This window comes from Coturnix japonica, chromosome 2 (genome assembly GCF_001577835.2).
Source record: "Coturnix japonica isolate 7356 chromosome 2, Coturnix japonica 2.1, whole genome shotgun sequence".
NCBI lineage: Eukaryota > Metazoa > Chordata > Aves > Galliformes > Phasianidae > Coturnix > Coturnix japonica.
In genome coordinates, this window is record NC_029517.1 from 81,452,614 (window position 1) to 81,473,960 (window position 21,347).

A 21,347-nucleotide genomic window follows, 5' to 3' on the forward strand; every position below is an offset into this window, starting at 1 on the left:
CCCACAGAGGTAGCCTAATTTTGACTGTGACACCAAGCCTTGGGCCAGGTGGGTGAGTGAGGGGCGGTGAGGCCTGGTGAGACAGAAAGTTATGCCAACAGCCTCTGCCTGACCAGGCACAGCACAGGGTTACATTTGCTGGCACAGGACTTTGACTTTTCTCCATGAGGCCAGCTGCCACGAGTGACGGGCACCCAACGCTGCCAGACCGCAGAAAGCAGCAAGCGGGCAGGCGGCCGCTTTTTGCCTCCCTATAGCCTGAGGCAGGAGCTCCCACACCCCAGGGGGAGGTCGGAGCTCTAGGGGCAAGTCCGTGCCTCCCGATCTCGCTCCCTTTCCCCGAGTTGAGCAGCAGGACGCCCCGTCTTCCTGCTGGGCTGAACGGGCGCTTGAGCCCCGGCTCCTCCCGGCGGAGCGGGGCACGGCTGTTCCCCCTCCCGCTGCCTCTTCCTGGTCGGAGACTGCCGTGCGCGGCGGGGAGCGGCGCTGCAGCCACCGGGACGCACCTCCGGCACAGGTAGCGGGGCCACGGCCGGAGCACCGCGCTGCTCGAAGGAAGGAGGGAGGGCACGGGGTAAGGAGGCGGCGAGACAGCGACCCGCAGGCACGACCCCGGAGCGCCGGCAGCGAGCGGGAGGAGCTGATTCGGACGGAGGAAAGGAGACGCGCGCAGCGGAGCGGAGCGCGGATCACCTCTCTCGGCCGCCAACCTCATCCCTGCCACCAGGAGAGAGGGGCTGCCTGCCCTCTCGCCCGCACCCCGGCTGCCGCCGCCCCCGGCGGATGCAGCGCGCAGCCCCTGGAGCGCCTGAAGCCAGAAGGAGACGCCGGTGCGTTGCCGTTTACTGCTTCGTTTGGGTTTATTATTGCTTTTCCTTCCGGCGGGGAGTTGCGGGAGGTGGTGCGTTGCGGGGAGCGGAGCGAGCGGCTCCCCCGGGGCGGAGTGAGCAGCGTTGTGATTTGCTCTTCATCACGAGCCGGAGCCCCTCGGAGCACAAGTGTTGCGGGCGGCGCCGCGGGACACGCGGGGTGTAGCTCAGCGCAGGTGGTTCCGACACAGCAGGTGGCTCCGGGCTGCCCACGGGACAGGTACGCGGGGCTGGCCGTCGGGCAGGACGCGGGGCTGCTCCCCAGGCGGGTACCGTGCATTACACAACCACCCGAAAAGGGGGGACGCGTCCCGGCCGGCAGCTGGAGGCCCTCGCTCGGCCCCGTGGGCTTCCGGTTTCACATCGCGGCCGTGCCCAGAGTTTTGCAGCTTAACAGCGAACTTCTGCTTTTTCACGTTAACCCCTGAGAGGCGAGATGCGCGGCAGGCGCCGGCGGTGGGCTGAGGAGCGGGGCAGGCGCTGGCCGTGGGGCTGCTGCTTATATCTCTCTCCCTTCTGTCCCGGTGTCTTTTAAATGATCATTTATATATATGTATTTAAGCTGCCGTACCCTCGGTGTGCTGGGGCCGAGCGATTTCTAGGTAGGGTTAGGCAGTGTTTACAGTAAGTGTTATCAGCTTGTTTGTGGTGCTACCGGCTGCTGGGTTACCAGACTGCGGTTTCGGGGTGTTTTTTTGCCTTTTAGTGTGTTCGTGGGGACTTGTGGAAAATCGCTCCGTGGTTTATCCTGGAAGGAATGTAAACGCTTGTCTTTGTAGTTTGGAATAGGTTATTCGTGGCCGTATTTCTTACCAGCATCACATTGATCCCTCAGAGCACCTAGGGCTGCATTCGGAATGCAGCTGGTTTTTGTAAAAGAACGAGGAGGCAGTGAAAGGGTTCTGATGAAATTACAACACCTGAAAACGCTCGGAGCATTCTTGTTGAGGAACCGAAATTTTCCCCCTTCTTGTTTGGGCCAGAACTGGGTCTCAGGTGGGTGGGACTAACAATGTGTATATCACACTTTTTGTTGTGTCTGGTAGTTGTTCTCAAAATGCTGATGTTGCAAAGTATAAGGCCTTGTCTGTAAAATCATAGAATGATTCAGGTTGGAAAAGACCTCTAAGATCATCCAGTCCAACCATCAGCCACCCCCACCATGCCCTCTGACCACATCCTTCAGTGCCACATCCACACGGTGCTTTAACACCTCCAGGGACGGTAATTCCACCACCTCCCTGGGCAGCTTCTGGCACTGCCTCACCGCCCTTTCTGAGAAGAGATTTTTCCTAGTACCCAACCTTACTTGATAAACTCCCCTGGCACAACTGGAGCCTTGCTAGTTCCCAGTCAGGTAGACTTAAACTGTAAATTGTGAGGTGATTGTATCTAAACTGTTGGCTGGAGGGATGACAAAGTGCTCGCTGTCATTCAAGGTAAATAATAACAGAGCAGGAGAGCTGTCTTAAGGTTTGCGTTAATGATTTGTTGATTACTGCTGGCAGCTGAACAGGAAACAGACTTTGATGGTCTTGGAGCAGTCGATTGTGACTATCAAAGCTCTCAAGCACTGTGGTTTTTTTTTACATTGGCTCTGCCTATATGCATTGTGAATTATTAAAAACGCCCCAGCAGGATATACCACAGCCTCTTCTGGAGCAGGCAAAAGCAGATGCCAGATGAAGGCTCACAGGGATCTCTAACCAGGCATGTGTGGTTCAGAGAGTCCCTCAGGTGAGGAGATATTGTTTTTGTGTTGGACAAACCTTTGTCTTTCTGTGGTAGGCTTGAACCTATTTAAGCTTCTAGTAAGACAAAAGGAAGGTACCTGAGGAAGTAAGCAGTGTTACAAATGTTATTTATTAACCTGTCGTTGTACAACATCTAGATTTCTGGTAAGCAGAGGCCTTCCGTCGTCTTGGAAGACAAGCCTGTCAGAAGTACGATACCAAGATATCCTTCTCATACTGAGAAGAATAGTGTCTGCTTTCCAGGCATGGCAGCAACCAGGGCTTATCACTGATCACCTCACAAATTAATAGCAGAACTAGGACATGCTTCCACTGCTTTCCAGCTTCCACTGCTTTCCAGCTCTGAGAGTTTGAGAAGATGAGTGTTAGAGGTACATTTGATTAGAAATGAGCTTACATAGAATAGTAGTGGTAGGATCAGGCAGAAGAGCAGCTTGGCCTTGGGGAATGCCAGTGAGCTCTGTGAGCATTGCTGGGAGAAGCACAGAATGTGGAAAATTGATGCTCGAGTCTCAGTATTGCTGCATATGCACAAATTTCCCATTTGTTCTTTTTTTTGTGTTGTTTTTATTCAGTACTCCATATAAATTATTCATAAGGTTGAAATAGCCACCTCAGTTATTTATTCCATCAAATAGAACATATCATTATAGTTTAGGCTCTAATTTTTCTGCTACATGATTGTTATGACTAAAGAAACACTTTCATTATAAACTGTTGAGAGAATACAGATTAAACTGAAACCCACATCTTGTACTTACTTGCAGCATAAATAGCAAAAGTTGTAAATGTTCAAATGGTACACTGCCCATTTTCTGTTAACTTCTTCCCTGCCAGAAAGCAGTGATGTGAAGTAGATGGTTGCTTGTATATCAGAACACTGAGCAATTTGATTCCAGTTTTTACTTACCAGAACTAAATTGAGTTAGTCTTGATGAATACAAGCAGTTTAAGTATTCAGCAAAACATACTTAGAATTTATGTGGGAGAAACCTAGTGTTCCTTGCCATAGGCACTGACAGTCTGTGTTTGGCAAGGGAGGAGTCTAGAACGTTTGCAATTCAAGACTCCGATCCTGCATAGAGGTTTAAAGTGTAAAGTCTATCACAGATTAAAGGGTAGCACAGTTTAACTGGTGAGGTGCCCAGATGCGTAGTGATGTTACCTACGCACTGCTGGCAGCAGTAGGGCAAGAATGTCTAGATGCAGTTTTGATGCAGCCAGTTGATACCACTGTATGAAACAAGAGTTTCCATCCTTTCTTTAAAGTAATCTGATGAAGGCAGCAAGTGTAAAAGCTGATTTGGTACTCTAGAATTGGTAGGTGCTGCCAAAAAAACCCAACAAAACAAAAATCCAGTGGGACACTGTCATTTTTGAAGAAGACTGGATTTATTTATTTATTTATTTATTTTAAATATATAAAGTAGAGGTAACAACCAGTGGAAGAAGGATCAGAAAAATGATATGTTCTCTGAGTGCTTCACTGCTCAAATATTGGGAGTTTCAGACAGATAACACTGGAATCTGGTACTGTATTTATTACTTCTATTAATAGCCATTTTCGGGGGCACTCAGCCTTCTGCATAAACTGTTTAATTTGGTTCTAATTAGATACTGAGTGTAAAATAAACAAGTTAGTCTCTGAGAGACTAATTCAGTTGCTCCTGATGCCCGAGGCAGTCACTGGCTTCAGTGGAGATTACATTATAACTGTATTACCGTACCCTTTGGTCATGGTTCTGGGTCTTCTTGCGCTAATTGCTCCACAGGAAGATTGTTCCTTCCCTGAGGATCAAGCAAATGCTGCATTTGAACTAAGTAAGCCCAATATAGGGATCCTTATCAGGCAGTAAATTAAAATGGCAGAATAGAAATCTAGTTCTCCAGGGATTTCGCCCACCCAAGAATTTAGACAAAATGTTCTTAGTTATGCTAAGCACTGTAGGATTAGCTGTGGTAGAAGGGGATTGCACGAAACTTTACTGACATCCCTCCCCCAGTGAGGCAACAATAGTGTCTGATCTTCCATACTTAGTGACTCTAAATAAAGGGTCTGTCACACTGTTTTAGTTGTTTGTTTGTTTGTTCTTTAACTTAGTTATCTCATACACATCATTCCTTTTTTCTGTTTATTTTTCTAGTTATTTTCACATATTAGAACACACAGAACAATTTCTCTGTCCAACTGTCTAATCACCATTCAAATACCAAGCATAATCCCTGTTGAGCCCATGTGTGGGCTTTTGCGTAGTGAACAATTCTCATGTCTGTTACATAGATAATGCATAGCAATTTCATTAGCTTTTCTGAAGAACAAATTGTGCTCATGTTTTCTTGCTCTCCCAGCTGTTTTCAGGGTTGTGTTCTGTTTGTTCTTTTTTTCACTTGAATTCCAGAAAACGGCAGTGACGCTCATCTTCACTAACTACACCCCATCTTCTTTGAGGGGTTTGCAGTTGATTGTAATGAGTTTAACTTTCCTTTAGGAATCAGTATAAAACCTTCTGCTGTTTGCTTTAAAAGATTCGTTTTCTATTGAGAACAATTATTTGTGGCTAAAGTATATCTAAGTAACTTATGTGCAAGCAGTTCCAGACCGTAATATTTGGATTTAAACATTCTGTGTTTCTCACTTTTAGAAAATAAAGAATAAGATGTATGCTTCTTGAAATGCTCATTTATAAATAATAAGATAAATTTTTGGTTAATAAAGTGGATACATTTTTTTTGAGTCTTCTTGCATCAGTTGAAGTGAGATCCCAGCTCTGCTGCTTGGAATAGCTATAAATCTTGGACAAGTCCCAGGAAAGCCCACACAAAGGGCAAGTGAGAGAAAAACAAGAAATAATGTGGAAATTTCCAGCTATTTTTTTTTTCTTCTGTTTTGAAATGATTTTGAAATAACTCCGTAGTGAAGTTAGTTTTCTATGTCTTTATTTCACCATTGATTTTTTTTCCCCCCTCTAAATTGTAGTGTAGTCTTCCAAAGGGGAGAAGTGAGTAAAGTAATAGATCTGAAAAGGCTGCTCAAATCAGTCTTTCCCTCTCTGAAGTACACTAGGTCTGCACTGAAGGAGCAGTAGTGGTTCTTCTGTTTTCTCAACTGTCTCCAATCATTGTATCTGCTGTAATAAGTTTGCTTTGTGCATTGGAAAGAAAGACTTATTCTTTTAAAGTTTGTTCCAACATTTGCAAAAATTCTTAGTGTATTATTTTAATTCTTAATATGTCATTTCTTAAACATTTTGCGGAAGCGTAAACATCTGGAAGCGTCGAACTTCAATCTTTTCTGCTACAGATTGGAAATATTAACAGCTGAGAGAATTTAGCATCAAGCTATTGTTTTGAAAGTGAGAGGGAAAACAAAGCACATATACAGCAACAGATATTCCTAAAATTGATTTGGGGTTGTAGTATATATGTAATATCTTTACCTAGTGCATTATCTTCAGCTTCTGCTTAGTGTTGAAATCTTTGGGTCACGTGTGAAGATGTTTTTGTTCTTAGTCTTCTTGTTTAGAAGTCAAAATTCAGGTAGCGTAATGCAGCTGGACTTTATATATATATAAATATATATATATATATATATATATATATATATATATATATAGCTGTCTTTGGAATTCAGTAACTTGAAAAAAAAAAGTCTTGGCAGTGGGAAAGATCAGTATTAATAGACACACATAAAGCTCTTATGTTCTTTTAAGTTCTGCCTACGTATTGTTTGTAGTCTTTCTACTTGGTCTTAATGGTTCCTTTTAATCCTTTCTGGAAGTATTTCTTCAAGAATAAAGGATGGGGAACGTTGACAAAAATACAAATATGTTCTTGGCACTTGGCTACATTTCTCAGTTTGTTTTCTTGATCATAGTTCTATGGATAGAGACAAGATCATGAAAAATGATGCTTATTTGCAGCAGACTATGTTAGATTAAGGAATTGGGTATTGCAACAGCAGCCCACCAGCTTACTTGAAAATATGTGCGTTCCAAAGATTTAAAAAGCCCTGAAAAACATGTGTTACATAGTGGATGGTAACCAGACGACTTTTTTCAGTTCTAAATTGGACCATGAAATTTGGGGCTTTTTCAGATTAGAAGGCATTGCTTTATATCCAGAGGTCTTTCGGAGGACACTGTGTAGTTGCTCCTGTTGTTTAGGGATCTACTGTCAGCTCTTTCTGGAAACATTGTTGCCCATGTGCAGTCTGGCGGTAGGAAGCAGCATGGAGGTAAGTTCGTCTTGGGACATAAAATGTTTTACTGGTAAAAGCATTGCAGTAAAATCATAGTTTCCAGTGTAACAACTTCAGTCTGAAGTTGTCCTGTGCCTTCTCCTGAGTATTTTCATGCATAGTTTTCTTTGCTAGATAAGATTTCCTGCACTGATGTAAGGTGGAGTCTTATTTCCATCTTCCTATGATATTTTGAAGTAATTTATGTTCATACTGCTATCACCATGACCATCTGTAGGAAAGTTGACATCCATAACAGCAATTGCTCTTACCTAGCCAGATTCAGATTATTAAATATTGTCTTGGCCTATATTGGCACCTGATATTCCAGACACATCACTGAAGTATAGATTTAGATTGGCTAATACTGATTTAGTAGTAGAGGTGATCTTTGTCCTCAGATTGTCTTCATCACCCATCTATCAATATCACCTTCATCTTGTCTGCTACAACTGACCAATGCCATTCATTCCTCAGCCTTCACATAGCCTGGGTTAGTGTCATGCAGTCTGTATAAATGTATATTTTTTTAATGCTGCAATTATGTAGATCCCAGTGACAGCCACTGTTGTACTCCAGCCTCAAAATCTGCACGTGAAGATGAGTGTCATCCATATACCTCTAACTCATTTACATTTTCTTCTGACTAGTATATTTAGAGTTTTGGTTGGCTTTCCATGGCACCCACTCCCAGAAAGTGCTCCTGGAGTTTGTGACAAATTCCCTGCGTGACCTAGACTTAGCCAATCTAAGAAGAGACTCATCAGCTTCTGGGATCACAGTTAAGTCCACAGCATGAAAGGCAGTCCAAAAGATGCTGAATTATTTGGAAGAAGTCTTTTGAATATTATAGGTACATGAAACACTCTACAAATGAGATAAAATGGTAATATTGAAAATGGGCAGAATTTCTTCAAATTTCTGAAGTCAGCATTGGTGTGAACTGTCCTTCTATTTTTCTGAAAGCAAAAAGAAAACAGTGATGTTTTATTTGTGATTATTTCCTGGCTTGCAATATTTGTTGGAGTAGTTAGAACAGACTTGGAGGGGAACACAGTTATCATTTACTTTGGCTCTTGTTGTGCCTTTTACTCTTGGACTCTCTCCCCGATGGTAGGAATTAAGTGTATCAAGGGTCTTCTCAGTAGACAAAGTGTGTAATCTGTAAAAAACTTTAACTCTCTGGCCTGGTTTTTGTCATCTTTTTCTTGTGCTATTACTTTGCCTTGACTTGTTTCTGGAGAAGAGGTAAGTATAAGATTCTACATGGCTTTCATAGTCTGAATCAGCACTATTTACCTGGAGGGCAAGCAATAATTTGGCTTTGTTTTGTTCTTCAGAAAATCTTTCTTGTCCAATTGAAAAAAGCCTGTAATAGGATCACGTGGGAACATTGTTGTATTTACTGGTTTTTTGTTGTTGTTGTTGTTGTTTTTGTTTTTTTTTTTTTTTCTTTTTTTTTTTTTTAAGGGTATTTTAATAGGTGCTTTTCAACTGAATGCAGTATTGTTGATATAGAAAAGTTTGTCTAAAATCTTGGCTGACTGCTAGAGTGGATGTGTGGATTGTGAAATGTTCTTTTCTTCTTGTCTTGTGGTTAAAAAAAACCCAATAACTTTATATGTGGAAATATTATAACTCTATTTATTTTTTTTTTTAATTCTAACTACTGAATGCAACAACCTTCTTTAGTATGGTGAGAAATCAGGTTCTAAATAAAGGCTGTAGCCACGAGTAATAATTCTGTGTACCCCTGGAAAGCATGCAGAGAGTTGAGAAATACTCTTCATTACTTGTAATTGGCCTTTTATTGTTAGCAGCTTGTAAATTTCATCTCTTTGTGAGTAATATTTTGTCCTACTAATAAGCTTTAGTAAGAGGGCTGATGTGCGCCTCTCGCAAATAGCATACAGCAAAATGCAGCAACAACAGAAGTATGCTCCTTGCCTTAATGCAGTTACCTGGTGCCATGCTGAGTATCAGCATATTCAGAGTTCTTAACTGCGTTTTTCACTGTGCCATAAAGGACTTTTGTAGCTGCCTTGAAGCATACACTTTACCTATAGTCTCTTCCTCATAATTAGCTTTTGATTTCGGCTTTTCTTTTATTTTTTCCTTTTTTTTTCCTTTTATAACTACAGAGCTGCCGAATGAGTTGTTGGGTTAATTGTGACTGAAGCTGTTCAGTTTTCCTGTCACAGTGAACCTAGGAGCATTACAGAGGTTTTGAAGGACGTATTCCAGTTAAATGAATACATGAATGGGCAGTTTTTGTGATTTGTGTAAGTGGATAAAACTCAGAACAGTGAACGTTTTTGAATTACACTGCTTGTATGTGGATTGTTTGTGCTGTTTCTATTGTGGATGCTTGAAGTTTCTCTGTCTACTTGGATGTGTTGTGCTTAAATGTGCATGCTGTGTATAGAATGTTTACATAATTCTAGCATTGGTTCATAGGACAGTTCAGTTTAGAAGAGACCTCATGCTAGCTTGGGCATGGAAAACTCCAAGGACAGAGATTCCACTGTGTTTCAGGGCCATCTCTTCCAATGCTTGATCATTCTCACAGTGACTTTTTTTCCCCCTCATTTCATCTGATAAATACATAGTAAATATCTACCTGTCTATAGCTTACACTGTCCTCCATCTATGCACCTCAGTGAAAATCTGGGCTCTACCTTCTCAATAATCTACTCCTGGATATTAGAAAGTTGTTATTAAGTGCTTCAAAACCTTCTCCAAGCTGAAAAATCCCAGTGGCTTCAGTCTTTCCTCTTAGGGCATATCCTTATGGTTTTTCACTGACCTTGCTTCAGTTGGCTGATGCCTCACATTGGGCCTTTGGAAGCAGACACACTGCTCCAGGTACAAGAGTAGTGGATGCTGTGTGAAGCCCCCATTGCTGCCAGGTGGGCTGCTCACTCATGTCCCACCTCTGTCTTCCAGGATTCCTAGATCCTTTTTGACAGAGCTGCTCAGCAGCAAGTCAGTTTTCAGCCAGTGCTTTCAAGAGGTTTCTGTCAGCCCCTTGCTCAAGCCTAAGCCATTCTGAAAGGCAGTCCTGTCCTTCAGTGGCACACCAAAGTACATGTTTTCTGCATACCTGTTAAGGATGTGTTATTTATCTTCTGCTGGGTTGCTGCTAAATGTATTAAAAGATGGGTGAGAGTGCCCTACCCGTTTGTAACCAGATTATGGGTAGAATGTGAACCATCATTGAGTACTAGTTCAGCCTAATGATAGAGACGGTATTTTTTTTAACACCTAGTCATCAGTCCATCTAGACTGCAATCTAGATCAGCTTAGATACTAAGATGCTGAGACAGATGGTGTTGGCAGTCTTGCTGAAAGCAAGCTCTCGTACACAAATCCTGTGATTTAATCATAGAGAGAAATTATAGTAGTCAGGCATGATATAATTTTGCTAGATCTATGCTCACTATTCCGAGTCACTCACTTCTTCTTAGGCCTAGAAATGGCATTTAGGTGGGCTTACGTCTAGACATAACACAGGGAGAACCTGAGAGACTAACTACCAGTGAAAATGTTCTGGTCTGTGATGCTTTCTTTCCCAGTGACCCTTCAGAACTGGTAACCTGTGCACAATCCGTTTCCTGCACTCCTTTTCTGGATGCCCGGTTGTTGTCCAGCTGTAGGTACTGAGTCACAGGATGGGCACCTGAATCTTGGGAAAGTGGTGATGAATCCACTGGGACTTCATGTGGCCTGGGGAAACACGCTTGTTAGGAACAGGATGTTGCTGCTAGAGTAGTTCTTATTGCTTGTGTGTGCAAGAAAGGGGGGTGGCAGCCAGAGTGACGGTATAATAATTTTATTAGTTTGAACTCTTATAGTCAGAGGGCTTTGACTTGGACTCTCTTTGGTATTGGTTTAATTTCATAATCTTACCATTAGGCTGATAATAACAAGAAACACATATGCATATGTCAATGAGAGCACCTGTGGAAGTCCTTATTTGTGTTCGAATTGGCATTTAAAGTTTCACCAGTCCTGGTGATTTTTTTTTTCTTCTACTCACCACTTTGATATTCTCTTACTACTCATATATTGTTGGATGGTCTTTGGAAAACAGCAACCAATCTCACATGTATAAAGACTTTATTTGAGTCTAGTAGGAAATGAACAAATTTATCCTGATGGTTTGGTACTCCATAAGTTCACAATAACTTACTGGGGAACTCAGTATTCTTCAGATCTTATCATTGGCACCACGTGAACCGTTCTGGCCTTTGCGCTGGTGAACAGTGGTTACTCTGTGTAGTAACCACTTGGACTCACCATGTATCAAAATAGTTTCATCATATGATGATGGTTGCCTCTAGTTTTGTGCTGTGTGGAGTTAAGCGCTATGTTTTGTATATTCATTTTTATTAACTGTGTTATCATTTAGGATCTGAAAAACCTCTTGGGAGTAAGGTTATAAATGTGCTTAATGAAACTGTTTCTGCAGAGCCAGCAGCTGAACTGAATGTAACAGTAGTTATGTTTTATAATTAGAAATGTTGTAGTAACAATACTATCAGCAATAAATTCATCAGAAATACAGCTTTCCTAATATGCTTTGAATGGCATGTATAATTATCTCAATTTTAATGCTTCTAACAGTGCTTAGTTTCAGTAAGACTTTAATACTTTAGAAAAAAAAACCATAGCAGATTGCAAGTAATCTCAAGTATTTAAACTCTATTTTAAATGTTTTCAAAAATCTCAGTGTAATAATTTATTATATTATACAATGAAGATTTGTAAACTGAAAACGTGTATATGGGAGGGAAAAAAAAAAGGCAGACGCTAAGTAGTACCTGAGGAGTTGATTTTAGAAATTTGTGCATTTATGGAACTTATGCTTTAGGAATTTGTTTATTGGACTTCAATAGTTTGTGAAGTGAAAAATCACATTTTTCTGTCCTGCTTAGTAAATGAATAAAGGATTAACATGTAGATAAAACCTTGGTGCAGTATTACATTTGAAGATGGCCAAACGATTAAAGGTATTTCACAATCAGCCAATTCTCTACTTTAACCTGGGAAGAATAAACAGAGCTTTGGCAAGAGAGCAATTAAGTAATTACATAATCACACATGCATTACAGCAAAGACTACTGGTGCACATAAGCATGAAAGCTGGTTTTGCAGTGTATTCCTGGTGCAAAATTACATTGTAGTCTTCTGTGGGTTTACTTGCATGAGATCAGAACACTCAGCTGAGTACTGCCAAATGATTTAATGGTAAGTCTGATCTCATGTATCTCACTGATGTACTGCATATATGCAAGAAAGCATTATGACAGTATTTGTTTTCACACTGGTTTTAAATGCATAACAGAGAGCTTATTCTGTATATGTCTTTTTGTGGTATTGAATCATCTTGTGACAATTTCTTTTATTGATTGAGAGAGGCACTTGAGCATCTTGGCTCAATTCCAGTGTATAATTGCATTCTGTATATAAAATTTTCTCTTGTAGTGTCAGTTGAGTCAGTTGGCTGTCATTTATTCTTTTAGACACTTTAGGTATTCTCAATGTTTTAAAGATTTCTGCAGTTCAGAGAATCATAGAATGGCTTGGATTGGAAGGGACCTCAAGGATCATCCTGTTCTAAGCCCTCTCCCACAGACAAGGCTTCCAGCCACTAGGTCAAGTGCTAGTCCAGATTGCCCAGGGTCTCATCCAACCTGGCCTTATTCTTAATTGTTTATTGCTGGGAACCCTCTGCTTGAAAGATATTTGAACAGATTTTTATCTTTATTGTAACTGAAATTGCCACTAATTTTTACAGGGATGATCTATGGTCTGACACAGAAACCTAAATTTAAATAGTCTAATATCACCCAAGTTCCTGTAAGCTATCATTAAGTAAAATTAAAAAATACACTCACATTGTCATACTTCAGCCTCTGTTGTAAAGGATAAGACTCTTGCAGTACCGTGCATACAAACTAAGGTCAGGCATGCATGGTGGGAGGGGAAGCACGGTGAAGCTCTCTCAGTTGTGCAGAATGGTGTGTCCTCAGCACAGGGAGAGCAAACACTGAGCAAGCTGCTGGCATGGCAGGAGTGTTAGGACTTTAAATGAGTAAGATAATAATTGATACCAAAATGACTGGGTGCCCTTGTTTCTGCTGAGGTGTGAGTGTGTGATATTGTTCTTCTGCCAGGCCACATGCATCCCAGTGCTACTTAGTGTAAAGTGGCTGCCTCCATCATTAGCTGCCTGTACTTCATTGCCCTGTGGCACCTGAGAGAATGTGCATGAAATGATCTGCAGCACTCCTCCACTGCAGCAGATAGCACTATAGTTCTTATGGACTATTCATATGAATTAGCTGGCAAAGTAGGGGGAAGCTCACATCCGTTACTAACTGAATTTGAGGGTGAATTAAAGTGAACTCTGATGCCTCCGAACAGAGGAAATGTTCGCGTGTGGCTTTGTTTAAAAACAAACACACAATTTCTATCATAACTGGTTTCTGTTTGCTTTCTACTTTGCAGTCTTTGTATGTTTTTCATGTTAAGCAGAGCTGTTAGTGTATGTTTTCAAACACCCTTAGCAGATGCTAAGAAGCCTGTGGTTTGGGAGTGGGGCAGTGCTGTGGTTTGGGTTTTTTTTCTGTTTGAGTGAATATGGCATGCTTCAAGGTAAAAAGTGGGGAAACATTTTTTCTTTCTTTGCTATATCATAGCAATATTTTGGTTTTGATGTTGGCATTAAATTTTGCAGGTGTTTAAACATCACACTTAGAACGGATTTATTAATAAACACTTCCACATAGCAATGTATTAAGCTCATTGGATGTACCAAAAGAAGATTGTTACAACTGTAACATTAACATTATAATGACAGGTTTGACCATCCGGAATTATTCTAAGTTTTAGAATAGCACATGTTAAATATTTGGGACCGTGGCTGGACAGTGCTGGCATAAAAAAGGGACTGGTTCTGTTCAGGAGGGAAAGCTCCAGCTGCAACATTCTCGTTAACCATAAGCACTGATTTAGAATTGCCAAATTTCCGGTTGAAGAAGAAGAAAGTTACAAAACAGCTAAACCTCGGTGTAATGTTGCTTGCAAACTGACCTCTTACGGATTTCAATGAGAGCCGTTTTAAGCAAGAAGCTATGTTTGATAAAAGACCCATTGTTTTCACTGATAAATAATTCATGAAGTGACAGGGCTTCTTGATTCAAATATCATATGGTTTGTACTTAAGAAAGTAACTTGAATTATTGACTTCCCTTTAAGCGTTACAAGCTGTTGTTTCTTGAGAGTGCTGTAGGTGAACTAAGGTCTGATAGGAGCGGGTTAGGGAGAGTTACTGTTTGAGGTAGGAAAGAAGGAATATATCCCAATGAGCTCTTCGATATCTGTTTTCTGAAAGTCTTTCTTCAGTCTTCTACAAAGGCAGAGGCACCCTTATTAGTTGGATCAACTGTATGATGTTGCAAGCTTGTGATGGCTGTTGTTGGAGGCTTTGTGAGGGTCAGCTGTCAGAAGGTGAACAGATTCAGTCAGAAGCTGATGCTGGCCCTCCCCTGCCCTGTCATGCCCCTTGTGTGCTGTCAAGAGATGGACATCCTCAGGCAGAAGGATACCCTGTATCTGCTCAGTCTGCTTTCTGGCTATGCCAGGACCCTGACATTCACGCAGTCTCTGAAATAGTGATCACACTCTTGTCTTTGTTCTGGAAGGCAGTAAGGTTTTCTGTTCTCCCCTGGTTCTTCCTGACCTTTGCTCTCTTCCTGTTTAGAAGCACTCTGACATTCATCTTAGGTTTATACCTGGACAGAATATATTTTCTTTTCTTCCAACACTGTCTTTTAACCTTGCTTTTCTTAAATTTGACATGTCATGGGTTTTTGTCTTATCCCTGTATAATAAGCTCCAATTGCTTTCATCATCCTGGCATCTCTTCTAGTAAGAAATTCACACTGCTACATGGGGCTGAGCAGCTGTGCACCTTGCATTCAGCTGCAGTTGTGCATGTGGGTTGTGTGGTGACATCAGTTCTTCCCTGCCTTAACTGGGAATATCCCCTCATGACTCAATGTAGGTCTTTTTTTTTTTCCCTGTGAGATCACGTTGGTGACTCACGGTTGTCCTGTGATCACCTCATAGACTGATCTTTCCACTTGGTACCTTCTAAAATGATGGCTGGTTTCCCACATCCTGTGTGAGTATGCTAATCACAAGCTCATAATTTAATGCTGGAGCCGTTTATAAAGGCAGGCCGGGGATGGTACTGTGGTTGCTGTTCTGCCTTGTGATAAGCCTGAGCCTAATGGTTAGCACAATGCACACTAAGAAAGTCTACTGAAATAAGACTGTGTGTGGCAGAATACCTTGTTGTATTTTGATGGGGTCTCAGTGCAAAATGCTGTGATGCTGCTTCACCATGTCATCGTGGCTGTCAGAACTTGAAGTACTCAAGGAGCTTTTAAAACAGGAGAGGAGACATTGGTTGTGATTGCAGTCCCTGAATGATGCAGTAGCTGAAAAGGGCCTCATGAATTACAGCTCTGGATTTAAGTTTCTAATGTGTGCTGAGCTGTAAATCATTTTTCTTGCTGTCTTTCCTCTCTGTGTTCTATATCTATGATATGGTGGAAAGTTTTGCCTTCTCATGTGTTTTTTGCCCTTAAGTTGCCAGACCTTTAGGGAAGGAATGTTCATTCTGTCCGTCTTTTTGTGCAGTTTGGCATCATAAGACTCGGTTTCATAGCTGTGAACCCTGTCATAAGCTTAATGATTATAATTGAAACATTTTCTTCATTATTCTAGAAATATTCAGTTAACAATAAAAATAGAATACTTTATGTCTGCATATCTTACAACACATCTTGTTCAAGGATGATGTGATATTGTGATGGGTGCTGTGAATACCTTTTAAGAGTACTTAGCTTTTAATCGTATAGAGGATTTGAGGTTGCATTTTGGTAATCATCTTTGAAAATGAATACACTGCTGCTTATTTTATTAAAACATGAATTTCTTACTCTGTTATTTTGGCACACTGCAAGATTTACTTATTTATTGTAGCCTGAATAAAATATGTATTTTGTGTAAATGCTGAACTGAGTCATAGAATCATAAAAGTTGAAGAAAGTAGTGTTTGGCCTGGCACATTTCTTTGTCTTGCTTTTAAGATGAAGCAGTCTGATTTCCTTTTTAATGAATGAAGGGGAAACAATTGTCTTGTGTGTGTTTTGTATATTGCTGTGTTTACGTAGAATTATATTTTCCTGGATCTATTTTTCTCTTCAGTATTAATTCAGTAATTGTTATTTCTATACTCTTTGTACATAGCCTGTACAAGAGCTGAGAGTACTACATTTAGTACATGAAATTTAAGATTGAAATGAAGCATCTGAGTGTGATGCAAAACAAAATTCTTAAAGCATATTTGTTGAGGTACACATACAGTACTGCTATCAGGGTAATGTACAGGCCTAAGCATTTTCTCATGCAGATTTCAGTGACAGGCTTGCTGCTGTTACTCATAAATAATTTGAAGTTCCAGGTGCAACAACTCACAGCTGAGTGACTGTAACCTGCTGAGCCTCTGACCTCAAGTGAATAAAGGCCAAAGTACCCAGCGTAAAATTCCATTTGGAAAGGAGACAAATCTGTTTATTTCTCAGGTATATCATTGTCCTTAGCAGAAGGTCTTTTTGCTTTTTCAGTTCAGAGGAGAAAGCAAGCCACTGTATCACTGGCAGACAAAATCCAAAACTGAAGTCAGCCTCGACCAGGCTCTGAGCAACCTGATCTAGCTGTAGATCATGGAACAGTTTGGGTTGAAAGATGTCCCTGTTCATTGCAGGGGAGTTGGACTAGGTGACCTTTAAAGGTCCATTCTAACTCAAATGATTCCATGATTCTATGAGAATCTCCAAACAGTGTCATAGTATCTGTGTTGCCACAAGTAGAAAAATTGCTTCTCTGTAGCCCTGTAAGCCACTTTGCTCCTGGAATTAGTTTATTGCTTTAGAGGCAGAGCAGTTTGCAGTTACCTGCTGAAGCTTTGTGAGTGTCACTTGCAGCTTGTAAGTGGCTTTGTGCTGGACAGTCTCATTTGTGTGTGTGTTAATGAACTGTGGATGATAGTGACCTGTTGGGAGGCTGTCACAAGATCCTTAAATCTTAAGCACAGATTAAAAAGTTGGGGTCTAAATTTCCATGAAATTACTTCAAATTAAATAAAAAATAATTACTTTCAAAGCATAGTTTCATGTGTGAATGCTCAAGCAGTCAGGCTAGGAAAAGAGAAGACAACAAGAAGAGAGAAACTTAAGACATAAACAGTGAGGAACCTAAGTGTATTTGTTAAGGATGCATGCTTTCATGTCTGGAAAACCACACTCAGTTTTGTGCCTCCTTGGCAGTATGTTTATGGGAAGGCGTTGCAGCAGTAGGCTGAGCCAAGAGGGAGTCAACTAGGAGTAGGGTGAAAAGTCAGAGCCTTTCGTAATGTCTATATTTATGCCAAATGTAATAGAGGAGCATTTACAGGAAACCCAACTCTAGGTCGGGGATGTTTACAGTATGGAGAGAGATTATATATGAAGACAGAACAGAGAAAGGTGGGGCAGAGTCTTTCTTTTTTTTTTTCTTTTTTTTTTCTTTTTTTTTTCTGTTGTTATTTAAATGAGAAAGAGTGGTTCATTGTTTTCTGACAGTAATGTTAACGGTGTCTGGAGAGGATGAATCATCTTCTTGTCCTGTCAGTCACTTGAATATGAGAAGATAAGAACCAGCGTGTAGTGCCTTGGTGCCTTTGATCCGTGAGCATTCAGAGCTGCAGGTGTGCATTTTGACATCAGTCTCTGTGGTGTGTTAATGCAACACTGATCATCAAAGTGGCTGTGTTGCTGGGGAGCCTTGGTGACCTGACTTGCTTATAAAGAAAAAATATACCACTCACCGTTGGGAAAGGACTTCTTGTTTTTCTAAGTAAACACGCAGAAAAATGTGAGTCTTCAAATGTATCTTGGTTTGATTTTCATGGTATCTCTATTTTTATGTGCAAACAGGTGCTAGATCTTCTCTAGTTGCAGAGTACTGTAAGCTCAAAACTTGAACGTCTCCAAGTAACAAATAACAATTCTTGCTGTATGACTTCTTGATTGCTCCTTGCTTTTTCTATCAGTGTTACTAGGAAGATCATCACAGTGGCCTGAAATTATTGAGTGAAACTGAATTCCGTTTTTCTTGTTTTCCTGGCTACCTTTATGTTATGTTTCTTTGCTCACTAATTTCTCTCGCTTTGAATTCTTCAGCATTTAGAACAGGTGTGTCCTTTAGTTGCTGATTCACTGAGGCCAAGAGGTTAAGTCCACTGCTGCTGAAGTATGCTCTTGAGGGGAACATCTTGAGTGATGTATACCGCTAAGGGACTGCAGAAGTACAGGCAGTGAAATGTGCTTATTGTCTGTACTGTGTACAGAATGAGTGAGATTATGGCGTCTGTTCTTTCTTACACTCTCTATTTTACTGTGCTGTTTTGTGCTTTGTTTGTTTGTTTGTTTGTTTTTTCTCTCATTATTTATTAAGCTCAGTGATTCTGAGCGTTCTCAGAGGGCTGTAACAAGTTCATACTTGCTCCTCAGTTTTGTATGTCATGCATACCTAACAGATCCTGCAGCATGGGGCAAAATGTTAGGTTTTCTTTGTTGTTATTGTTTCATTTTTCAGTGAGCTACCCAAGGGGATGAAAAGTGAAGATGTAGTGGTGAAGCCAATATGTAACAAATGAAATGAGGTTGTTAGCGTTAATGAATGAAATATGAATAGGTGTATCAGTCCTAATTGCATGGCGGAGCTACGTTTCCTTTTTTGTATCAGACTCAAGGAATGTGTATATTATGCATATATGTGGTCCTCTCTGTTCTCTTGGCTGGCACTAGCTGAAGAAAGGAAGAGAAATGAGAGGAAATAAGTAAACATAACAAATGAAAGGCAAGATTATTTTCTTATAGGATAGAGAGAAAATTGTTATCAAAGCAGTCACAAAAGGTAAAATAATAAAAAGAAATATACATACATTTCAATTATTTTGGTGTGTTTTGTGATGGTATACAAAGTGTATGTAAACTCCTGAGATACTGTGTGAGCATGGGGGAGCACTTTCTTAGATCAGCAGTGTTTCAGAACTCAACCCATCTCTTAGAGAGCTGCTGTTTTAATTCTAAGGTTCTCACCAAGGAGCACATGTTTATCTATAAGTATGAAAATTCCTGTAATGTTTTGATAGGCCCAGAAGGCCAGGATTCTGCTATGCAAGGTTCTGTATGAACATAGTTTAAAATGCACACGTTGGTATTTGCTGCTGGTAACTTCTCTGATCTGTGTATTATGAATGCCACTAAAATCTTGGGCTTGATCATTCACGATGGATAAATGTATGTAGAATAATGTGCATTTCCCTCAGGAAGGGTTCCTCACAGACATTACCATGGCGGAAGTCAAAAGTGAAACAAGGTTTGGTCTAGCAGGGATTGCACACTTTCATGTTTAATGAAAAATTAAATAATGATGACGCTTGAAAGGGATATGAAGCACTATGTTTCATAAAGTAATTTAACACTTGAATTTCAAGAGGGTGGAAATTCTAGGAAGCAGTTTGTCCCTGAGGTGAATTACTTTTATGACGGGGTTGCTGGCATCTGTCTCTGGCTGTGACTGCTGATGCAATTAGCTACAGGTCGGTCACCTGAGACTGCCAGTGGTTTTCTTTCTTGGTACATCCTAGATCCTAGTCCTAAATTACCGCACTGAGGGAATATTGAAGAAGCAGTTTAGGTTTGCCTAGTATCTCAATCTATTTCGAGACAAGGGCTGAAGGGCTTCTTTCTAAAGACGTATGTCACACTGAGAGCCTTAAAACTGCTGCAGCATTTCCAGCAAGCTGCTTGGCAGTGCTGGGCAGTACATCAGCTGCATACACGGGCCTGACACTGGAAAACAAATGTTTTGCATGTCACTTCTGCCTGAGTTCATAACCAAGTGTCTGCATTAGAGGGCTAACAAAATGAGGCAGAATTCACTCACTACTTCAAGGTAATTGAACTGTTTTATTTTGTCTAATATGATTTGGATGTAGTAGGAAAAAAAAAAAGAAAGGAATATTCATTAACTTAGCAAGAAGTTTGAAGTAGATTTCTGATATAGTTTTATATTCCCTGATGACTCTTCCCATATGCAAGTAAGCACTTGGGAAACGTATCTAGCAGTGCAGCTCTGCACCATTACTCACCAACATCAGTCTGCGGTGAATACGTATTCCTCGACAAGGTAGTGCAAGGTAATAATTATGATTGGGTACTTGTAAATATGTAAGTACTTGCATACCTCCATTATTCTAAGTAGTTCTGTTGAGTCATACTTAAGTGTGTGGGAAGAGGTAGGACTGAACCCTTACTTTACATAACTAAGTTACTCTTCAAAGATAATATTTAACAATCCATTTTCAGCGTCCTGTGATTTGCATTAGGTAGTATATGTGTTTCAAAAATAAATCACCATTAATATTCAATAGAGCTGCAGTTGTATTGAATAAGCATTGGCTTATACCCTTGTGTAATTCCTGAATTGGTATCACTTTTCAGTTGTTATGATCAGCTAGCTCCCGTGCTGAAGTGTATTGATCTTATTTAGAGTATGGAAAGGTGATGGTGAGAAAGACTCCTTTAGAGTCTGACAATTAGAAGGAGTGGACTTTTCTCAGTCTCCTGTCAGTGTGTGAGTGTACGCAGCCAAAACAGCATAACCTGCAAAAATCTGGTACCAGTGTGTTTCTTGGTGTATTCAGAAAGTTTCAAGGAACACATTTCTGACTTTCAGCGAAAATTCTGAATCACAATTTAAACCTCTCTATAGGACACTGCATGTGTCTGGAAAGATGATTAGAACCCTCTTTTTTTAAACTAAAAACATTTATTTCGCAAATAGCAAGGAGGGGTTTCTCCCTTTGGGTGAGGTAGTGACATTTCTGGTGTTGGTAGCTGGAATACAGCTTCCTATTGTGGAGAAAGCAGAAAGGAAGGCTTGGCCATCAGGTTACCTGCTAGCCTGGCTCCCTGAGGTAGGTGACTTGATGGGAAAAAGCAGTTGAGTTGATTTCCTCAGGAGGAACCCCTGGGCTCTTTCCTAGACTTACTGGAAGTGGCCTGGATAGCTGGGGTAATTCCTGCATCAGTCCGTATCAGTTTGGCCAATGCTGGGTTTTGGCAACAGAGCCAATCCAGCTAGTTCCTGGACTGGGTAGATCTGTGGCACTTTGCAGTGCCTCTCCTCAGCTTCCTGGGCAGTTGCTGCTGCACTCAGATCCCTTCCAGTCTGCACTGGTGGAGTCTCCTTGTGCTCTGTGACTTATGGTCATGTGCCAAATCTTTCATCTCACAGGAATTATGAAACTCAACGGGTTTCACCAGGAGGGTGGGAGGGTTCATGCCACTGTGGTCATGAGCT

The 21,347-nt window shown here is 41.0% G+C and overlaps 1 protein-coding gene across 2 annotated transcripts in view; it reads left to right on the top strand.

Annotated features, from left to right (window-relative positions):
* Window positions 1-669: 669 nt before the first annotated feature.
* Window positions 670-21,347, top strand: part of MBP (myelin basic protein) — a 100,034-nt gene continuing 79,356 nt past the window's right edge. For both annotated transcript variants that reach the window (XM_015855126.2, XM_032442611.1), the window contains exon 1: window positions 670-830. The gene's annotated coding sequence lies outside the window, so the exon portion shown is untranslated. The remainder of the gene's footprint in view (window positions 831-21,347) is intronic.